The 24,056-nt window shown below is 44.3% G+C and overlaps 1 non-coding gene across 1 annotated transcript; it reads left to right on the top strand.

The window, feature by feature from the left end:
• The first annotated feature begins 8,666 nt into the window (after window positions 1–8,666).
• Window positions 8,667–8,773, top strand: LOC131328117 (small nucleolar RNA snoR100). Its single transcript, XR_009200398.1, has one exon. It is a non-coding gene; the product is annotated as a small nucleolar RNA snoR100 (small nucleolar RNA).
• The last annotated feature ends 15,283 nt before the right edge of the window (window positions 8,774–24,056 follow it).

Raw genomic sequence — 24,056 nt, 5'->3', positions numbered from 1 at the left:
TGATGCTTATACCACATTGGTTATCGTGCACAGCACGTACACCGTTTAGGCTATGGCGCTGTGTCGCCTACGCCGCCCCGGTTCCGGTATCACGTCATCAACACCGAGTTGTTCTGTGTTCAAAGTTGAAACTTCGAGAACGAAATTGTCAAAGGTTTAGACTATTTTGACATCCCTTAGTATTCGTCGATCTATTCAAAGGATACACCCTTGAAAAGATTTTCGAGGATTCTAGCAGTGTCTGAACATCTCAAGACAGACTTGTCTTCTAGTTCTAAAGTCTAGAACGACATTGAAGATGCTAATTGCACTTTCGCTTTAGTCTTTTATTTTGATTAAAGTTATTGCAGGACCCCTATTGAGCCTTTCCTTACTTTACTACAAGCAAAGTTCTGAATCATTGCACCACCACGAAGAGTATCGAAGCAGAAAGGCAAACCCACTTGGGAACGTCTGCATCAGAATCCGGTTCAAAGGCTTGTTAGGTTACAATCCCAGTCAGTCACAACGGAAGACTCTCTGCGTTCTCTGTTGGCTACTCTTCAGTCAGGCTCGTCTTCAGTTATTCAGGAAGTTGAACCCCCGACATCACCAACTATTTCATCTTCATCAAGTTCCTCTGAAATACCAGTCATGGCAGATCAACCCCAACCACTCACTATGGAAGCAATGTTCACAGGCCTTCAGAATAGTATCGCCACCATGCAACAGAGGGCTGCTCAGACAGATGCCAATGTTACTCGTTTGAATGACCTCTTTAACACTCGTCTTCCGCCAGTAGCAGAATTGGGAGGCGAGGTCGATGAGGATGTTCATGTGGAACCTATCTTTGTCGAGGACCCGAATCATGCAGGGCGACTCATAGTTCAGCCTAATCCGAGAGAAGCTTGCCCAATAGCCACAAACCTGAACCCTGTTGTCATTAGGCCTGCTCAAAATCCTGATTTGGCTGCTCCTATGGCCAAGATCACCAAGCTAGAGGAGTCTGTCTCTAAATCTGAAAAGATCAGTGCTGGGGGAATCGACTTGGACCGTCTCTGTTTGTATCCCAATGCCAAGCCTCCCGACAAGTTCAAAATGCCAGACCTGGCCAAGTTTGATGGCAGTGGTGACCCTAAGACTCATCTCTATAGTTATCACACTGCTATGAAGCTTTTGTCCGTTGAGCCCAAAGCCATGTCGCAACTGTTCCCTCAGACTCTCTCTAGTCCGGCTTTTCAATGGTTCTTGTCGCTTGACATTGACAAGAGGAGGACATGGGAAGATATTGCTGCTGCGTTTATTTTGCAATACAGTTATAACTCCCTGCTGAAAATGACAACACGGGAACTTGAATCCACCAAAATGGAAGCCAAGGAGTCCTTTGCGGACTTTGTCAAGAGGTGGAGGGCCAAAGCCGCTCTAATGACTGAGCGTCCCAGTGAGAGGGATCAACTTCGCATCATTTCCCGTAATCTTCAGCCAAACTATGCTAAACATTTGGTTCTTGTTCAAGCGTCGGCAAACTTTGAAACCTTCTTTGACTCTGGCCTGGCCATCGAGGACGCACTGCAAAGTGGTATTTTTCCAAGGGGAGAGTTCTCTAACCCTCCGAAGTCAAAACCTCGGGCATACTCAGGAAACACCAATGCACTGTTTGGGGGTGGGACTTTGTCCAACGCAACAACTAGTGGCGTTAATGTCTCTTCTTCCAATACTACCAATCACATTGCCGACGTCAATCAAGTGCAGACTCCACAAAACGACCGGCCCAGTACTCAAACCCGCAGCTTCTCTGCATTTGAGGCTCCATTATTATCTGTTATGGAAAAGTTGATCGAATCAGGTCATCTGAAGCCCCTTGATCCAACTCCTTTACCCAAAAATCCTTCACCCGATTTCAAAACCAATCTCTACTGCGCCTATCACCAAGGGGCTGGTCATCTTACAGATTCCTGCTTTCGTCTTCGTCATGCGATTCAAGACCTTATAGATGAAGGGACCCTTCAGGCTCCACCTCTGCCATCTCAAAAACCAAACATCCTTTCCAATTCCATGCCAAAGCACAATGCTACCATAATCCCAATGAATCAGCCCAAACCGGTCGTAACTATACCATTGGAATCGGAAGTAGAACTCATGTTCATCGGAGAACCTTTTCATCCTAATCCAACTCTTCGACTCCTACAGACAGGCCTCGATCTTTTCAACAAAATCATTGGTGATCTCCATGATGACCCCATTCAGTCTATACGACTTGGCCCTACCTCGACTCGTCGTGATCCTATCCCGATCATAACGGATCCTAGTTCTTCTCAGAACTTTGAAAGCCAATTCAAGGCTGCACCACCAGCATTCTTTGAGCAAGAGCCCGAACTCAGCATGCAGGCCGTGGGTTGGTCTATAGCAGACGGTGATGATTATGCCGCTCCTTTAATCCAAGAGTGGAACCAACTTGAGCTAGAAGGCTTCCCATTACACCCCGAGTATATCCCGCTCCCTCAGTATGACCAGGCCTGGAACGAAGAATGGCAGGTTGGACACAACCAGGCGATGCTCGATCCTTTGGATGGTATCTCCTTGTATACGCTATTCCAACAGCCCGAACCTTTGCTTCCCGAAGAGGAATACTATTGGGATCCCGAACCCACTTGGCAATTTTCGTTGGATTTTAACACTAATCCTCTTCAATGCTACGCTTTGCCAGATCACATGACTCACTTTGTCGAGGATGATTTCGTTCAAGAAGAACCTCGCGTCTTAGGGGAATGCTTTGTCCCCTCTACCATCGACAGGCTCGTCAACTCGGTATCTGATGTCAAGCATGACCCCACTTTCTACATCGTTGACGAAGGACTTCCACACCCTACAGTTCCTTTTCCGACTAGGGAAGACTGCAATATCATGGTCATGGACCTTATCCCGCCAGCCGATCTTTGGGACGTCGATGATATAGTCAATGTCCAAGTTGGGGCAGAAGTTTGGACTGTCAATCGCTCTTTAGCCAATGGCGGACTTTGGGATGTTCCCTTCATTGCCAACTCAGAACCTATTGTAGAGGTCGCGGCGGTCAAGGATTTGGACTTCTGGGACACACTATTGGTAAAAGACTTGGCTGAAGATTTGGGTTTCGACTTGGAAGTGCCTACGATAGCACCAGCAGCTAAAAAAGGAAGCGCAAACTGGGTGAGGTCCTTGCTGACCTCTGGGATATTGATCAAGACCCTCAGGTCGTGCCCTCTTTGGGAAACGTTCACAATGTTACGAGGAGTGTACGGATTTTTCAACCTGCTAATCTGCATGTTGGAAGTTCGTCCAACCCTTCTAACCAAAGGAACGTGCCCTCTACCTTCCCAAGGTCTGCACCACTTGAGGTACCTGCTGGCACCTCGGATACGGACATGATTCAGAAACAACTTGAGCGGATTCCCGCTGGTATATCGATTTGGGGACTGATTTGTTCCTCCCATGAGCATCGACAGAAACTTTGCCACACTCTTTCCCGTTTTGAGGTTCAAGCTGATATCACTCCTGAAGCAATGATATCTCTTATCCTCCCACCTACTTCCAAGCACACTGTGATCTTCACTGATAAGGACCTGCTAGTTGAAGGGGTCGACCACAATCGCCTCTTGCACATTAATGTCAAATGCCGAGGGCTCTGGGTTCCGACTGTTCTCATCGACAACGATTCAGCAATCAATGTTTGCCCTTTAAGGGTGGCTTACCGTCTGGGATTGACTAAGAAGGATTTTGCACCTTCCAATCTGGCCGTTATGGCATACGACAGCATTCGTCGTATAGTTGACGGTACGCTGATGCTCAAGCTCGATGCTAAGGGCTTTGAAATGGATGTTGAATTCCATGTTGTCGACATCCCCGCCACTTTCAACCTCCTGCGTGGCAGGCCATGGCTCCATAGATCTGACATCATGGTTGTGCCATCTACTCTCCACCAAAAAGTCATGTTGGGACTTCCTACTGGCACGTTAACAATTTGTAGGGACTCGGGCATTCGCCCGCTCAAAGTGGATGGTACTCCGGTTCTGGGAATTATGCACGGTGAAGAAGACGTGGATCTCGGAGGTTTCTCCTTCGACACATCTGGCTCTATTTTGGCCATCAATGTGGATGGGGACTTTATCATAAGCTCTGTTGCTTTGGATATTATGAGGAGGATGTCCTATCTACCTGAGCTGGGCTTAGGGATTCACCAACAAGGGATCCCGAAATTCCCTACCTTTCCTTCCTACGAGGGCCGCTTTGGTTTGGGGTACATTGCCTGAGCCAATGATGCCAAAAGAAGAAAAAATGTACAGGAAAACCTCGAACCCTCTATGGTGATCTTGATAGCTACTTCATCTGCGAGAAGGGAAACACTGTTTACACAGGGCAAGCTGAGCCCTTTATCGATTCAGAGACTGGGGATGCTACTGGGTTTTCAGATTTTTGCTAACAACACCTGGTCGGATAGCGATGAGGAGCCAACAAGGATGGAATTCAAGAAGAAGCTCAGCTAGCCGAAGGTCAGGACTGACTGGCTAGGATCTTTCAATCAGGGAAGCTTGGAGCAGCTGTTTCATGAGTTCTCCCAAGTTGGTTTGGCCGAGGAAGCTGAAGTGCTCATGCTCAGGCCCGATGCCCTCGAGGATCCCACCTCTCTTATTACAGAAGCCAAGGGTAACCTTAAAAATTGCATTTTCAAACCGCTCTTAACTTGCATTGATGATGTATTTGAGTCTGACACAGAGTCTTCTGAGTCTAGTTTTGAGTCGAAGTTTGTGCCTCTTGGCCCTCCACGTCATAGCTTTTATTTTGAGTTTGACTCTGCTGTACTTGGTAGCCCAGAGGGACCTTTTGGAATGAAAGAACCCACTTCTGACTACTTTGATGATTTATACATAAACTGTGTCGACCTTGACGATGAAGGGATAGATTTCGATGGAGATATTCCCAAGTTCGTGCCTCCATCGAAAAGGAAGATCAAAGGCACGCTCAGCCGTTAAAAGAAGAAGTAGTTTCTTTAAATTTGAATGATGAGAGCGATCCCCGAATGGTTCAAGTGGGCTCCACTTTGTCCCTAGAGGAATATCAAGATTTCAAAGAACTGCTCACGGAGTTTGGTGATATTTTTGCATGGTCTAATCAGGACATGCCCAGCATTGACCCAGAGATAGTGGAGCATCGAATTCTTCTACTGCCACATGCTAAACCCGTAAAATAGAAACTAAGGCAGATGAGGCCGGATTGGGTGCAGAAGATCAAGGATGAGGTCACTAAGCAGATCGACGCCTGTTTTCTTATGGTTTCTCAATACCCTACTTGGGTCGCCAACATTGTGCCGGTTCCTAAGAAGAATGGACAAATTCGGGTATGCGTCAATTTCAGGGATTTGAACAGGGCGAGCCCTAAAGATGATTTTTCCCTGCCACACATCGATGTGCTCGTTGACAATACGGCGGGACATGCCATGCTCTCATTCATGGATGGTTTCTTAGGTTATAATCAGATTCTCATGGCACCAGAAGACCATGAGAAAACGACATTCATCACTGAATGGGGGACTTACTACTATTTGGTCATGCCGTTCGGTTTGAAGAATGCCGGTCCTACTTATCAGCGCGCTGCTACGACCATTTTGCACGACATGATGCACAAAGAAGTTGAGGTCTATGTAGATGACATGATTGCCAAGTCAAAAACTCGTGAGGGGCACATCCCTGTTCTTCGAAAGTTCTTCGAACGACTCCGTAAGTATAGAATGCGTCTCAATCCGTAGAAGTGTACTTTTAGAGTCACAGCAGGTAAAATGCTTGGCTTTCTGATCACTACTCGTGGGATTGAAGTTGACCCATTGAAGATTGAGGCTGTACTTAAAATGAAGCCACCAGAGTTTGAAAAGGGAGTGCGGAGCTTTTTAGGGAAGGTTCAGTTCATCAGCAGATTCATCACCAAGTTAACTTTGACTTGCGAGCCAATGTTTGGTCTTCTAAAGAAGAACACTCCATTTGTATGGACAGACAAGTGTCAAGTAGCTTTCACATCCATTCAGAATTACTTACAGAATCCTCCGGTCCTCATGCCTCTAGTTCCTGAGAAGCCTTTGATACTTTATTTGTCTATGAATCCCTCATCTATGGGGTGTTTACTAGCTCAAGAAGGAGATAAGGGTGTCGAAAAGGCCATTTAGTACTTAAGTAAGAAGATGGTCGGATGTGAAGAACACTACACAACTCTGGAAAAGACATGTTGGGCTCTTGCTTGGGCTTCTAAGAAGTTGAGAAACTACATGCTAGCTTATCCAGTGAAATTGATTTCTCGAATGGATCCTCTCAAGTATCTATTTGAGAAGCCAGCACTTACTAGTAAGTTAGCACGTTGGTTGCTCTTATTGACAGAGTTTGATCTCAAGTATGTTACAAGGAAATCCGTCAAAGGGCAAGCAGTTGTGGAATTTTTGGCTGATCACCATGTCGATGGACCGAAGGACTCAGATTTCATGTTACTGGATAAGGAAGTGCTAACAGTTGTCGAAGATGTGCGGACACTCTACTTTGATGGAGCAGCCAACCAGAAGGGATATGGGATCGGAATACTGTTGATTACACCTGATGGCTCTTACATTCCACTTGCGTTCAAGCTCAATTTCGATGTCACGAATAACCAAGCTGAGTATGAGGCCTGTATTGTTGGTATGGAGGCCGCTTTTACCCTCGATGTGGAAAAACTCGAGGTCATTGGTGATTCTAATCTTGTTGTATCTCAAGCCAACGGGGACTGGAAAGTTCGCGAAGAGAAATTGAAACTTTATCATCAGGATTTGGAAGATCTTATTCCTCATTTTAACAAGGTTACTTTTACTCACATTCCCCGCTTGAAGAATCAATTTGCCGATGCCTTGGCAACCTTGGCTTCCATGGTTGAACTCCCTTTGGGTGTCAAACTCCACCCTATTCTGATCCAACAGCGGGACTGTCCTGCCTATCAGTATGTCAACGCCATCGATGATGTAGATTATGGCCTACCCTGGTACCACGACATATGGAATTTTGTTGAAAGTGGGGAGTATCCGGCTGAAGCTTCTAAAAAGGATCAACTCATGTTACGAAGGATAGCCGCCCAGTATATCCTTTGTGGAGGGAAGTTATACAAGAGATCCCTTTGTGGGATGCACAAACTCTGTGTCAATGGTTCTGAAGCCACAAGGATTATGGAAGAAGTTCATGAAGGAGTTTGCGGTCCTCATATGAGCGGTGTCATGCTTGCTAGGAAAATCCTACGGCAGGGTTACTTCTGGTCCACGATGGAGTCTCAATGTGTGGATTATGTACGGCGTTGTCATAAGTGCCAGATCCATGCCAACCTAATGCATGTTCCCCCTTCTAACCTCTTTGGCATAATTTCTCCTTGGCCTTTCTCTATGTGGGGCATTGATGTCATCAGCATGATCAGACCGTCTGCTTCGAATGGTCACAGGTTCATTTTGGTAGCGATAGATTACTTTACCAAGTGGGTGGAAGCTGAATCCTACAAAACCCTAACTGCAGTTCAGGTTACCCATTTTATCAAGAAGAACATCATCTATCGATACGGTGTACCTCAAGCGTTTGTGTCAGATAATGGGACTCATTTCAAAGGCAGGGTTTTGGAATTGTTTGAAAAGTTCAAAATCCAGATCCATCATTCGACCATTTATCGCCCTCAAACAAATGGAGCTGTTGAAGCGGCAAACAAGAATATTGAGACGATTATCAAAAAGTTTGTTGAGTCTGCCCGGGACTAGCATGAGCAATTACCTCTAGCACTTTGGCGGTATCGGATGTCAATTCGAACATCGACAAGAGCGACACCCTATGCTTTAGTTTATGGGATGGAAGCGGTACTCCCTATCGAGCTTGAGGTACCGTCATTGAGAATCTGAATGGCTCAGCGGGAGGGTTGTGGAACTCATGCTTTTCGATGAGAGGAGACTTCGTGCCTTATACCATGTTCAGGGGTATTAGCGAAGGATCGCACGGGCATTCAACAAGAAGGTGAAGTCTAGGGATTTGGTTGAGGGAGACATGGTTACGAAGGAGATTCGGGCGCCTGTGTTTGATCCCCGCAGCAAGTTTTGTCCGAAGCGTTCGGGGCCTTATATTATCAAGACCATCCTTTCTGGGGGAGCAGCTCAACTCAAAGACTTCAATGGCAACGGATTCTCCACTTTGGTAAACCTGGATCAACTCAGCATTACTATCCCTAAGAGAAGCTCGTTGGGCTGAAAACCACAAGGGTGGGCGGTTCCAGGCAAAAATTAGAGCAGGCCTGCTGGACCAAAAACCTGAGAAGGTGGTTCAGGCAAAAAGAAATAGGCAATATTCAAAAAGCTCGCTAGGCCGAAAACCCGAAATGGCGGCACTACGCAAAAGTTAGAGCGTAAAAGGAGAGTCAAAAATACTCGAGCAAACCTAAGCTTGAACTATGTTTTGACTTGATTCCTTGAAAGAGGATACATAGGCAGTCTCTTCGTGAGATTCGGTCACATTCCATCAATTTGATCCATGGTTTCCCATTTTGGAATTTTTCTTCAACATTCAAAGCGGCGTGTGCTCAACATTTGGGTTAAAAGGAGAAAGTTTTAAATCTTTCAGTTTTATTCCAACTACTACTTCTATTAGTTTGTGCATACCGATGCTCTGGAGTATCAATGAAGGAAGCATGGTAATATGCACATAAATTGATTAGGTCTCTAAGCCTGCCCTCTCTGATGCCATTTGGCTTTGATTTGAGGGCATGGTTTTACAACAAAACGTCCTTGTAGCTCCTCGGTTCTTGGAGGTTTAGGGGGGCCACTGTTTTAGTGGTATTCTGAGAGCAGCCACTTTGTGCATATATTGCCAAAGGTTAGGTCTGTCTCCAATCATCCCCCGCCCATACCCCCAATGATTGATGACTAGATGGGTTATGTTATGTTGTTGTTGTACTACTTCTATTACACAGCTGAGCAAAGTCTTTAAAACAATTAAGCATAAAAACAGAATAAAATGTTAGAGGCCTTAATAGGCTCACAGTTTATTCTAGATCATTAGAGTCTGTCGGGAGTCAGTCGTCACTTTGTCTTCTCGCGATTTCCCTTCTTAGCCACGCTTTGTATCGATGCATGAGCTCTGTGCTGAAATCTGGTTCTACTCCACCAAGTTGCCGCAGGCCCCAATTGTGCTCATATCCGGCCAAGTTCTCTGCAGTGAATGTAGGGATATTGAAAGTTTTGATTCCGGCTCGGTGCAGTCCTTGACTTATCCCTAGCTGACGGAGAATGTGACCGAGAATGTAGAATGTGAAAGCAGTCAACCCGGCTATCACCATCCTCTCGAAACCTACAGAATTAAGGTCCATGTCTGGAATGTTCAGGGCCTCATGCCTCCAGATGATCTCATTCGGTAGCATTTCCTTCATCAATGTGTACCACTGGCTCACGGACATCTCCGAGTAGATCATCCCGTGCTGATGCATTCGACCGGGTAGATGAGGCCAGTTTGCCTCCGGTGCTGTGAGTAGTCCCAATTTGTCTGATAGCCATAGCTGTATGAGTGGGTGAAAAGACAAGTAAGGAGCCATATAAAACTTGAGCGAGAAAACAAGTGAGGAGCCCCGATATAGCTTAAGCCAAGAGATGAGGTAAAAGGTAAATGTGCGAAAACCAAAAAAAGGTGAGCTGGGTGAGAGTTTACCTGCAGCAGGAGTGGACTACTGCTAAATATGTTTGTTTGGCCAGTAGAAACCAAATCCAAGCCCATGAGCATTTCTGCCAGAACCAGCAGCACCACATTCCTTCGAGCACCCATTTGAGCGGCAACGCTCACCAACGAGGGGTTGACTCGCCCATTCGGAGATACTAGTAAGTAGGCGGCCAGTACACTAATCGTCAGGGAAAATCGGCGTCGAGCCTACAAGGCAATGTCCTCTGTGTTCCTTTCAGGCCTATACCACTCCATTAGGCGCATGATGTTGATTTGCCCCTCAGTTAACAGACTTTCGGATGCTCCCCTCGAGATGTCGAGACATGACTGCAAAAGTTTTGGCATGCTCTTCCTGTAAGGTGGTACGACAATCACGCTCGAAGCAAACCCCTGGAGATATGATTGGAATTCCTCCACAGTTGGGCACAGCTCGTTGTCCCCGAACCTAAAAACATGAACTTTCAGGTCCCAAAACTATAGGGCCGACATTAGAATTTCGGGGCGGACTCTCACATTTCGGAGGAAACGAAAAGCGACCAGCCTGTGAGATCGAAATGATATCCAATCTCCGGCTACAAAGGCTGTTAGCCATGGACTGATCAAGACAGGGAGGTTGGTTGCCATTGTGAGGGTGGTGAAAGTTTTAACTTTGGAGGATATGCGTCACATTTGTAGGGGCATGGCCTTTTATAGCCCAGGGCTTGAAAAAAATATCCTTCCTTTCAAGGCAAATATCTAAGCAAGGTGGCAATGCCCCCTTCAATACAAGGGCACACCTGTGAGCTATCCTAGAGGTGCTCTGGACGGCTAAGGACAATGACAAGGCTTCTTGTGCCTTAAAGATCTAATGTGGTCAAACAAAGGTGGCTTAGCAAGGACTATCCATTGCACGATGGTCTCACTTCATCACGCGATTGTTCCTCCATCGCACAATCCTCCCAATCTATCGCGCGATGCTGCAGCCTGCAATTTGACAGTTTACAGCAGCTACTGTCCAGTTTTAGTCATTTTTCATTCCAAGGGTTATTTTGCAGTTTTGATGGTTCCAACAAGTCTTTATAGGTATGTGTAACTGTGCCCAAGCATCGGATTCAAAATATCGGACTTAACGAAGATTTTGGACCCTCGGTGGCCCATTTCAGGTTCGAATTAGGGTTTCGGGTGGTCGAAATTCGTTTTAGAGGCTTTCGCCCCATTCTCTCATGCTGTACAAGTCATATGGACCTTATGTGACTATACGGAGGTGTCGGTGTCAGTCTGGGACATAATCGAGTGATGTTTTGCATCTCGTATCCATTTTGTGTCTTGTTTTAGCACTTTTAGCTCTAAGTTTTGCTTCGGGATGTATTTCTTAGTTTTTTCGATTCGTGCAGGTCATTTAGTATATATTCGATCTCACAGAAGTGTCAATTTTGTCCAAATTGGAATATTTTGAGTTTTGGCTTATTAATGTCCAAAATTTCATTGTATTTTCCCGTATCCTCGATTTTTCTTCTGAACAAGTCACATTGGTACATATATATGTGTCTGTAAGCATTCGCAACATGTCATCAATGCACGTTTGGTATTAGTGGTGAGTTTTATCTTCTCTAATCTATTACAAGAGTAAATAAACCGAAAATGCGAATTTTATAGCTAAACCATGATCTATCCTTGTCGAAAGTAAAGAAAGCTGCTTCATGTTTGGCACTTCGGCCAATCAAGATCATCACGTCTACTTAGGCACATCCGCTCACGAATCAAGAAGGCACGCAGGCCTCAAAACAACTATCAAATGTCAGCTGGGGCCTATTTGCCTACTATCTACCTATCTACTTGGGCACACAGGCTCGAAAGTAAAAGTGAAAAGTGCATGAAGTTAAGGAGGCTTCGTAGTAGCCCTCAATCCTCTTCGAGCCAATCTCCGTTGCCGTCTTCGTCGTCTATCTCTCTAGGATCTTGCTTGTATCCGGGAACGTCTGCGGTGTCATCAGAGCTGCTGCCGTCGGATGACCCCTCTTCCCCCTCTTCTTCCTCTTCCTCCTCTTCCTCCTCTTCCTCTCAGGCAGGATTAGTCGCTTCTTGCGGACCGGCTCATTTTGTGAGGGCTTGTGGCGCATCTTGATTTGGTACCGCTCCTCTGCGTACGCCACGGCCTCTCGAGCTGCCTCCTGACTCATGGTGGTCGGCTGTGAGCCTCTCGTCTATCGCATGGTAGTAACCGGAGGAGTAGGAGCCCTCTCAGCTAGCTTCCTCTACGGAGGGTCTCTAGTGCTTTTTCTCCTAGGAGCCGCCTGTCTTTGTGCCTACATTGTGAAATTTTAAGCATTAGTATATATGTTGTGTATACTACATATTGTATGTTTGAAAGCAAGTATGGTCAATTTCAAATCAAAGGCTTTTAAGGTGTATTATGTATCGAAAGAAGATGCATATATCAAGTATTGAAAGCAGGAGCGTATCATTTTCTGAAAGGGGTACCTGAGATCTCCGAACCACCGGTGGAGAAGTTGGTGCTGGATAGCGCAGGTTCAATGGCAAACCGCTCGTCGCTCTTCTTACTACGTTCTCCAGTGCAAGCATGCGACAAACAGCTTCGTTCGCCCACTCAGTTGGTACCTACAATAGTGATTTGGGAGTTATCAAAGCAATTCAGCGATAATTCAATTCTAGTGAAATGCAATGAAAGGAAACAACAATGTCTTACTGGAACAGTAATCGGTGCAGGCTTAACTTTGGCAGGGGCTAGGTGTAGCTCGGCTGGATTACCTTGAGAGTCTACCACTGCGATCTTCCACAGCAACTCTGGTGGCCCTCCTCTCACTGGTCCACTTAAGCCTCGTCTCACGCGGCCCTCGCCACCACTCTGTCTCTCTCCTGCAGCCCTCATTTCCTCAACGGCTCCATGAGCCTAACTCCGAACCTCTCTAAACTCCAGAACTCTCAGCGGCCCTGCAAACGCTCCCTTTGGTATGTTGCATAGTCCATGTCAGGGCGTAAGAAGCGTGTCAGGTCGGTGTCAGGCTGCGTAAACGTCTCCAGCTCAGCCAGTGTGTACTCCCCTGTGTGTGAGGCCTGTGGTGGAAGTGGCCCCGGCACCTGGAACTCAGTGAAGCCAAGTGACTGGCGTGTCACCCGGTCTCCCAAGTACCACTGCCAACCAAAGGCTGACTCCAAAAACACTCTGCTAGCCGTCACACCCCTGCTCCTAGCCAGGTACTCGAGCTCTGGCCCTGCCACTCTCCAAGGATCCCACTCAATTTGCACACAAGATAGGGGGACACTGCAAGTATTGATTAGCGATAGCATTAAAGCAATACAAAGGGATGTGTACTTTGCTCGGTTAAGTTTTGTGATTATACCTGCAAGGGGCGTAGCTCGTCTAAGTATATCAGAAAGCCATTCAGATCACCCCTTCCTTTCTTCTCCCCCATGTTCTTTTTGCTCCAAATATGAGCACGCGGGAGAATTCCCAAATCCAAGTTCTTGGATGCTGGGCGGCACATGTTCAAAACCTTATAGGCCCAGAGCTGCATGGTTCACAAGCAAAGCAAATCATCAGTGCATACAATAATACAATCAAGCAGGCTATACAATCAAATGGATATAAGTGTAATCTGAAATTGTGCTTTACTCTATTGAAATCATACCTCCCAGATCCTCCAATACCCAGCAGTACTCATCTCTGTCCTCGACGAGTCGCCCAAGAAACCATAGGCTGCGCCCCATGCTGCTCCGCCCCAGTCAAAGCGCGAAGTTGTCCTCAAGTCCCTCAGTGTAGGCAAGTATGACAAATGGACCTTACTACGCCTATTCGGATACAAGGACGTGCCAAAGAGGTACAGTAGGTATGCCCGGGCCATCTGCTCCGCTTCTTGTTCTGTTGTCACCTTTTTCTTGAGGTATTTGGTGAACTGCCCATACCTCGCCATCCCTTCCTCAATCTTGGGCACGCTCCCAAGAACCATTCCAGAGCCACTGGGTCATCGTGAATACCCGAATCAAATGGGATAGGCTCGCCCCCAACTCTCAAGCCGATAATCACTGCAAAGTCAACAGGTGTCACTGTCATCTCCCCGGGCGGTAGGTGAAAGGTGTTGGTAGTGTCCCTCCACCTCTCTGCAAGTGCAACTAGAACGGCATGGTCATTTCTGACTGGAGTGAAGGTTTGGATGAACTCTCTGAAGCCCGCTTCATCCACTAACTGCCTCACCCTTGTGGGCAAACCCTAGTATAACGCCAAAGAGCTACATGCGCCTCCGAAACCACGAATATCCCTCTGCCTCGCTCTCTCCTGTGTCAGACACAAAAGCAAGCAACAAGAGGGCATGTTAGCATGCAAGGTTTTCATTCTCAAGTTCTAGGTAATCAATGCAGCCTGGTAACAGATGGTTGGTTCAAGTTATAATGTTGCATGCATGGCATTCATGGTATCGCAGTTCGGTCTTTTCTTTTAAGGATTACCGTGTGTGTTTCGACATTCAAGTACAAGCAGGAAAATTCAAATTCGAAACTACAAAGGGGGATTTTGGAAGTTTACCTCTGTCCAGCTGCTCGAAATATGGGTCTCGGGATCTCTCAGGACGAGCTCAGAGTCGTACTCTGTTCGCCGTGGCTTATATGCTGCAAAGTCCGACGGCACAAACAAGTGTGGTGTGGGTGGCATGTACCCCTCTGCTGTAAAAGGGACATGAGTCAAACTCTCCGCCTCTGTCACTGTCGTCACTCTTGGCCCGTACACCCTAGCTCCGGCCCTCTCCTCAGCCTCCATGCCTCTCAGAGCCTCCTCTTCCTCGGCTCTCTCCCTCTCGGCCCTCGCCGCAGCCTCTGAAGCAACTATCTCCCTCTCCCGCTCCTCTCGAGCCTCCAAAACGGCAGTCCCTATTGCGGGGTTATCCTCCAAAAGTTGAGCTAGTTGCTCATCGCTTAGGAGCTCTGCGAAATCCTGCTTGGTGATTGGCCTGTGGCTTGACGATGTCGCCGCTGGCCGGAAGAGTACATCCTCCTCTCTGTACACAAACGGAGCCCCCGTGGTCTCTTCCTCCTCAGCTGCTACACCTTTGCCACTCGCCGGGTCCCTCGGCGTAAACCCACTCGGCCCCATGCCATCACCATCAGCACCACTGCCCCCGGCGCCTCCAAAATCGCCACCAATCACCACCGAGCCTTCCACTATTACGCTCGGGTCCATTGGCTGAACAACAGACCCCGTGGCCCCAGCTTCCTCCGTTGCGCGGCGCTTTGGCTCCATCGCGCGATGGTTGCCTTCGCCACCTACCTCATGCTCGTGGCCTTGTACACCATCGCCGCCGTCTGCTCTCACTGCACCTACGTCTGCGACAATCCCCGCCGGCTGTTGCTCTGCTATTTCAACTTCCATGGGTCCTCCCTCGTCCTTCGGATGATCAACTACCTCTCCTCCACCGCCACCATTGCCGTGATCCCCCATGGGAGTGTGTTTGCGCATGGGTTTATCGATTTTCGTGAAGAAATCAAAGGTTTGGGAAGAAATCCTAGGGTTTGAGTTGGGATTTGGAGAGTTTGAGAGTTGTGAGGAGTTTTGAAATTTCGAAACCGCTGGGAATTGATTTCTGTAGCGTCCCCGGGAAAAAAAGGGAAGAAAATAGGTGTGGGCCAGGTCTGGGCTTTTTCCAGACCCAAGCCCTAACAGGATTCCCTCGCGTGATGGAGTGGTTCTGTCGTGCGACGGTCCAATTGGGCCTCCAGGCCCAATCCAGCTTCTGGACAGGCCCGATCATGTTCGTGTTTCTTACAAAGGCCCATGATTTCTCATTATGGCACCGCAGCAATTTTGATCGTCGCCATGAATTAAATGATCTTCAAATCCGGAGCACTGTTGTATCCCCAGTAGTGGTCTGCCCGCGTACACTCCAATTTTCAAATCAACGACGATCTATCCGTCCAATTTCAATGCAGTGACGATCCATCCGTCCAATTTCAATCGGCGATGATCTATCCATCCAACTATACAAATCAGCAACGATCCATCCGTCCAATTTCAATCTACGATGATCTATCCGTCCAACTATCAAATCAGCGACGATCCATCCATCCAATTTCAATCTACGACGATCCATCCGTCCAATTTCAACTCAGTGACGATCTATCCGTCCAATTTCAACTCAGCGACGATCCATCCGTCCAATTTCAACTCAGCGATGATCCATCCGTCCAATTTCAATCAACGACGATCCATCCATCCAACTTCAAATCGGCGACGATCTATCCGTCTAACTATTCAAATCAGCGACGATCCATCCATCCAATTTCAATCTACGATGATCTATCCATCCAACTATCAAATCAGCGACAATCCATCCATCCAATTTCAACTCAACGACGATCCATCCGTCCATCTTCAACTCAGCGACGATCCATCCGTCCATCTTATTTATTCCCCAGGAGAGTTTATTCATTGATTGATCCGCTCTTCGATCCATTGGTGTACGGTATTTGTATATACTTGTTTGCATTTTGCCATTTTATCGGCTTTTGGGTAAATTGGAGGGGTGTCTAGAAATCTTTGACGTTACCCATACCAATCAATGGTGCTCCGCATGCCGTCAAAGAGGGACTAACTATAGACACCCCAATCTGGTTTCTCAATTGTTTTACTTTGTTTTTCGGTTTCTTGTTTCCCCGATGATGAATCAGATCAAAAACAGTCTTAAGAGTGAAATGGTTTGAGCTTGGAGTGAGTGGAACCAATCCTAAACCCCAAAACCCTAAGTCAAAACCCTAACCTCAGGTTTGACCATCGCGCGATCCATTGGGTCTCTCGCGCAATGATCCATCTACCAAGTAATGGTCAAAGTCAAAGCCTTGACTGTTGACCATCGCGTGGGCTGGTTCAACCATCGCGCGATGAAGTCACTGTCTCGCGCAATGGTCAACACCTATCACTTTCACCTTTTTCCAACTGAATTTTGTGGTGATCAAGGGGCAACTGATCTGTAGAACCCCATTTTCGTCGACTAAACAGCGTTTTGCAAGTGCATGGGTAGCACCACCCTCACAACCACTCCTATCACCTTGTTGGCCTCTTTCTCCACCAAGGAAGGCTGACCAGCCTTGTTGGCTGGTTGCTAGGCCAAGCCCTCCACCCACCAAGCCCTTTCCCATCTCCTATAAGTAACCCCCCATGGTTCTTCTTCCAAAGGGTTACAAGAAATCAAGTAAGAAAGGCTACATAAACCCTAATACTCTTGATATTTCCTCATTCAACCCATCTTCATACACTTATTTCACAAGCTCTACCACCTTCTTCAAGATATTTCCATATCACTCAAGCAAAGGTATAACTTTATTGCTTGTTTACTGTTTTGGTCTCTGAGGGGGGGCTGGTAGGATCAAGGCTGGTAATCAATACCAATCTTGGTCCCAAAGTCAGCAGGGTTACAAGAACCGTCGGCTGGCACTCTTACGAGCGATGGAGCCACTCCCACGCGCGACTGTTCTAGTCATCACGCGATGCTCCTCGTGGGGATAGGATGCTAGTTATTTTTTTGTTTTCTATAGTGTAATAAATCACCTTGAAGCATGATTAGAATTAATCCACTGCCTTGCATGATAAAAATTTGTAGCTTAACTTAGTTTATTTGCTTGTTCACTTGGGAATGCCTCTGGGTTGCTTCTGAATATGTCTCAGAGCCCAGGCATGCAAAGCAATTCCTGGAAGTCCAGTCATGACACTCGCGTGGTGAACTGACTCCATCGCGCGATGGTCAGCTTATTTCCAGTAATTGCCCTTGCATGGGCAACTTGGTCCATGGCCTCTATTTTGGTACCCCCACTGTTTAGGGGTCGCATTTTATTCGTGTAATCCCTGTTTGTAATAATTATTTATTTTCAGTATATATAAATTGCTTGGTTTGTCCCCTAGGTGTGTACTGGTCCTTCCAAAGCCCAGAAGGAGACAAAATTCAACTTGTTTGAAGGATATCGACCCTCGCACGATGGAGTGGGTTCGACGCGGTATGGTGTATTTGCATGCTAGAAGTTTCATGCATGCAAGTTAGCCACTGTTTGTGTCAAACTCACACCAACGCACTGTTTGATATCCGGTCACAGTGTGGGTTTTATCTCATTTATTTTCTAGCATATCTTTCATCCTTGCCATTTTTCGATCACATCCTGCTAGGTGCTATAGTTTTAATCCCCGATTAACTGTTTCCCCGCCTTAATTGGCTAAAAATTGGTTAATAAAAGAAGAATCGCAAATATTTTCACAAAATGCCTAAGTAGAGACCGATCTCCGGATTGGGCGAGAGGGGTGCCTTAAAACCCTTCCCCTCTCGTAACCTGGCTCTCAAACCCAGATATGATTATGACGGACCGGTGCCTTCACTTTTTCAAATCAAATAGTACGGCAAGTGCTTTGAAATACAGTTCCTTGGGTGTCGGACCTTCAAAACCCAAGTGGCGACTCTGTATTTTTGAGCGCTTGCCATCTGCGCTCGCGCTCCCTCAATTCTGTGCCTTCGCGTTTGGAAATCCGAAAATTTCCAAAAGGGCATGTTGCCCACACCCATAAGCACCCATCTCCCTCCCAAAATCTCCTAAGATAGAGTAGATTAGAATTAACGAATGAAAAAAAAATCGAACTTGTGTTGATTGATATCATGTATAAAATAAAATAAAAACTCCTATGTCGTATTGATGCAAACAATAAGGGGTAAATTATATTAAACCCCCCTAAACTATGACCGATTTTCGTTGCTCCCCTAATGTTTAAACTTAAGCACTAAACCCCCTTAGGTATTTGGATTGTGATGTCTAACACCTTCCAATAGCATTTTGTCAGAGCTTTGAAATGTTTGAATAAAATCTCATGACAATAATAACCTTTTAGAAATTTTGATCCAATAAATTAGATCTCAAATTAAAAAAAGAAAGAAGGTAATCATCTTAAAAAATATTGGTTGATTCTACTCTCGCTTTCTCTCTCTCCTTACATACATACATACATATACGCAAATACATACATATATAAACACGTGCGCGCGCACACATTTTTAAGTTGTTAACAGTTTGTGGGTTTACTTTTCGAGGTTGAAAGGGTGGTTATGGATGGATGCTGGTGTGGAATTAAGTACCTGGGATAGATTTTTTTTTCCATCAGGTTGATTTGGTGTGGAATAAGATGTTAGTTTTAGAGGATATGGGATTGACGAGGTTGAGAAACAAGTTGGAGGAGTTTGATTCATTGGTAAAATAGTAAAGTTGTGAAATTGGGGGAGATTGATTCATCGGTGAAAGAGTAAAGTTGTTTATTTCAATAATGGCGTTAATCGCATTGGAAATCCATATAGTTTAAGGGGGTTAAGTGTATGAGTTTAATATGAGGGGGCAACTCAAAAATTGGTCATAGTTAAAGGGAGTTCAATATAATTTACCCAACAAGAAGATGACTTTTAGAATTTGAGGGCGGCTATTCGCAACCCTTTATTTTTTCCATTAGCCCACTTCCTTCACATAACCCATCCCCAATATTTTAAAATAAAAATTTTCTCCATATACCCATTGATTTCCCCAAATCTTCCCATTATACCTCTCCTCCCAAAACACCAAAAATCCCTAAAAATACAAACCCCACCCAAATCAAACTCAAACCCCACCCACCCAAATCAAAAAACAACGATCCACACTCGGGAGAACCCCACCGCCACTCCTCTATCGCCATTGGCACCATCTCCACCACCACCACTCCTCCTCCTCTCTTCAAGGTATATATCGTTCACTCTCTCTCTCTGGGTATGTACATACATGTATGTATACAATAACGACAATTAGATCCCGTGTTTCTGTAGCAATTTTGGTAATTAGATCCCAAAATTGGTAGCCAAAACTGTCACTGATACACTATACCTCATGGGTTAAATTTCTCCCTCCGCCCCGATTTGGAGTCGTTTGTTGTTCCATTTGTTGGTTGGATTTGGAATTTTCATCTTTGAGGCTCACACCGGATTCTGATATTCAAGTTCCATCCCTTGGGTTTTTTCTCGCCCTTGTTTTTTTTTTTTAATGATTAGAGTTTTGTTTCCAGAGATTTAGTTCTATATCGTTTTTGTTTTAATTCTTCTACGCATTTCGAGCCCACCATTGATAACAACATTCCTATGCCAGAAAATTTATTCATTCGTGATCATTTAAAGCAGCATCGGTGGTGTTTGCTATAGCTACGAGAACATATTTTAGATTATAGCTTTAGATTGTAGATGTCACATCCCATTCCGGAAAATAACACGCTAAATTATTTTTCAAAAGGGATGGACCCACACCTTGGCCCTGCTCAAACAGTAAATAAAAACACCAGCCAAGTGTCCAACACATAAAAACTTAACTTGCATATATACGGAAATAACTGTCATACAAGACGTGCCCACAAGTATTTACAATATATACAAACTCCAAAAATAGGCACATAACCAAAAGAGTAAAAAAAAAAAACTAGACTACTATATACACAATCCCTGTCTAGACTCTGCAGTGGACCCACATGCCATCACGCACCTGAAAAGAAAACATTGTGGGGGCATGAGCTATCAACATGCTCAATGAATGTTCTTATCCATATTGAGAGAAGCAATATGACAAATGCTTTAGAATGAATTAAGCAACAATGTTCTTATCCATATTGAGAGAAGCAATATGACAAATACTTTAGAATGAATTAAGCAACAATATTCAGCTCAACAAACAACTTCCCACTTCTTTTATCAACACATATAAATATATAGGCCCTTGGCCATGGCTATCTCAACACCAACATAGTACTCATAACGCCACTAAGGCAATAATCATAATCACGCCACTAAGGCAATATACTTTCCGCCACTAAGGCAATATCATTCGCGCCACTAAGGCTATTTTACTCATGACGCCACTAAGGCCATATCATAATGCCACTAAGGCTATTATACTCGCAATACCACTAAGGCTATATATCAATTAACCTCAAGCCAAGCATAATTATCACCAATTACCATTTTTCACAAACTATACACATTACCATAATCTTCCGTAAAAATGGACAAGTACACCCACCTCGTGGTCCAGCAAAAATGTATCAACACAAGCTCACTCCCTACGTGGAGTCACAGTACTCGTTGCAGCTTCCGAACCTGACATATAGCACATAAATCCATACATGTGACTATTCATATAGAGATGCCCATAAAATCAAACACAGGCAACCATTTTCTCTATACCCTCTCCTTAACTAAGTGTCCCAATTGATTTCCACTTCTCCAATACAAGTTCTGACAGTTTAAGTTGCAATTCAGCTCTTAGTACCCGTTTACGACAAATTTATAGCAGACACAAAGCTTATATCCAGCAACAACAGCCAGTTTCTTGCAATAAAAATCAGTTCAGGCTAACCTCAAGATCAGGTTTGACATGTCCAGAAACATAAGTAAAGGTCTTTTGCATTACAAGTCCCCATTAGAGATGTTAACAAACTATGTGTAGGATAAGTTAATGACCCCTTTCACATAGGATAATTTTCCAAAGCAGCCATTGACAACCATTTGCAGCAACAGCAAACAACGACAATAACACTGCCCCAATTCGTTTCTTTCTCTTTTCCCTTAATTCTCCTCGTTAACCTAATTAATCAAAATCCATCCTTTCCTAACCCCAAAATCAAATCTTTCATAATCAATAAAAAGTGAGACTAAGAATACTTACAATCACATCTATCAATTTGAGCAGAGAAAGAAAACTAAAAATAGCCCCAGTTGGGGATACTTAGAACCCAATTGATTCTCAAAATCCCAAAATAACTCAATTCAATATCAAGATATGTTAACTGATCAATTTGCAAAAGAAGCTTAGAGTTATACCTACTGAGATTAGAACTACCGTACACGTCAATCCTCTCTTCTTCGATCCCTCTCTCTGCACCTTTTTTTTTTTCTCCCGAACGTTTCTTTTTTTTTTTCTTCCATTTTGTTCTCTCTCTTTTTTGTTCTCTTAGCTATATCTATCCACATGCACACTAGCACCTCCTTTGTCATACAAGTGCACACCAGCACACTCATTTTATTTTTTTTTACAACTATATCCCTATAGTTTTAGAAATCTACATTGGTAACCCACATAAAGAGAATAAAATTCACTTTTAATAAGACTACTTATTTTCTTTTCTTTTTAAATAAGAATTGGGTCTCACAGTAGATTCTCAGCACTTGAAGAAGCAGATAAACTTATTATCTGGCTGTTTGTTTTTTCAGCTTCAAGTTATTCTGTTTTGAGTGTATGCTACTTACTTTCTTATTTACGGTTTTTGAATGTTGAAATCTGTACATAGTTGTTGTCGAAAATGATAATAACGGCAACCAAGTTCAATGTTCGTGTAGCGATTTCGGTAATTAGATCCTGAAATTGGTAAACAAAAACCCTATTATTTGCATATTTTCATTTTTGAATGTCGAAAGATGTAATTGTAATGACCTTGATTTTCGGTAAATAAAAATTTTGTTAAATATTTGAATTTTTTTTCTTGGAAATTTTTTTGAAAATTCCTTTTTAATTTCTAATAATCCGTCATAATTAGATTGGAGACTTATAAAATTAAATCTCTTCTCACCGGGCAATCTAGCCCTTTTCCAAGGATAAGTATGCTTGTAGAAGCACTTGTATATTTTCCTTGCGAGTAAAATAAAATCTTTAAATTATATTTCTTGGCTAGAAATCCTACTTGGCAAGTAGAATTAGTTTCCAATCGACTAGCTAGAGAAACCTAAGTACCAATTCAACCTGGTTACATTTCCCTAATCCTAGATGAACCTTTTCAACCCCCTTTGAACCTTATGAACCTTTTAGACCTAGGAAAGTAATCATTATACTTACATGTCTAGTCATTTCAAGACCTTACTTCTCATCATTACCTCTTTACCCATTGAATAATAGTTCATAGGAAAATTTTTATCCCTTGAGTAATAGAAATAAGACTTGCCAATGAGTACATAAATTTGACAAGACAATCATTAGAACCCTTCATCATGACCTAGACTTGTCATGCATGCAAGCCTAGAATAATAGCCTTAAACCTAATTACCCTCCAAGGATCACTTTCCTAGATTTTCTCTAGGTATATATATACATATATACATCATAGCCTACTATAGTCAAGCCTATATATCCATACATGCACTTTCTAGGAAAATATTACCCATGGGACAATGTATGGCACTTGAAAGCCTCACCACTCATCATTCCCTCTTCCATAGACCTAATAAGACTACTTAGTACTTAGGTATGCATATATATAAGTGCATATATATATATATACACATAGTACTAGAGAGAGAGAAAGAGAGAGGTGTGTGCATGTATTTTGGTACACTCCCACAAGCTACCTCTTAGCCAACTTCACACTTAAGCCCAATGACTATTTGACAACCCATTTCTAGGCTTCTTTAAACATAAACCTAGCCAATCATTTTCTTCTTCCTTGCAAGTAAACCCTCCTAGGACAAGACAAGGCTAAAACCCTTCATGATAACCTAGATTTTGAACCTAAATTGGATTGACAAGTCATGGCATGCTTGAAAGGCTTGATTGGACAAGACCATGGAGCAAAAAGATGAGAGAAAGAGAGGGAAAGGGAGAGGGAGGCTGGCTATGAGAGGGAGAGAGAGAGAGAGAGAGAAATTTTGCTATAAATAGGACCCCCCCTCCCCCTCATGCCATTAACTCACACCTTCACCCTTCAACTTCTCTCTCTAGAAATTCTTGTGTTCTTGCTTTGCTCTTGCTTGTTCTTCCTTTGTTCTTGAGTTCTTCTTGAGTTCTTCAAGAAACACATCCAAGACCACCCCCAGACTGCCACTCGACCACCCCTTCGATCCAAAAAGTTTAGTAGTTTAGTCAAGAACTAGTTTCGAGAGAAACCTTTTCTCTTTCGAAGCTGCCGAAGCTTTCCGTAGGAAGTTACTCCGTTCGATCGCCAACTTACTTGCTCGTAGCCGCCCTACCGCCAAGAAAAATGGTAGAGTCCCTTGCCTACTATCCCAAAGTATAAGTACATCGTATGTTTGAAATGCGTAAGAATTTGAAAGGATGTTTTGAAAAAGAAGGGGAGTATGTTGAATATATCGATTTCATTTTTCGGAAAAACATATGTTGTTTTTAACTTCCCTAAAAAGAAGGAAGGAACAGATTTTCGAAATAAAAACTTGATCGAAAGTATTCGTATTTTGATCTTAAGATGGTTATGAGCATGTTCACATGTTTACTAGGATTTCCTGTTTTGATGTGTGATAAAGCATAAGTGGTTTCCACTCCAAAGGTGTCTATCCTTGTGACACTATGCTTTAAGTGTGTGGTAATTGTTTGAATGTGATTCCG

Source organism: Rhododendron vialii, chromosome 5a (assembly GCF_030253575.1).
Source record: "Rhododendron vialii isolate Sample 1 chromosome 5a, ASM3025357v1".
Taxonomy (NCBI): Eukaryota; Viridiplantae; Streptophyta; class Magnoliopsida; order Ericales; family Ericaceae; genus Rhododendron; species Rhododendron vialii.
Note: the sequence above shows the minus strand (reverse complement) of the source record. Positions and strands in the feature narration are given on the sequence as shown.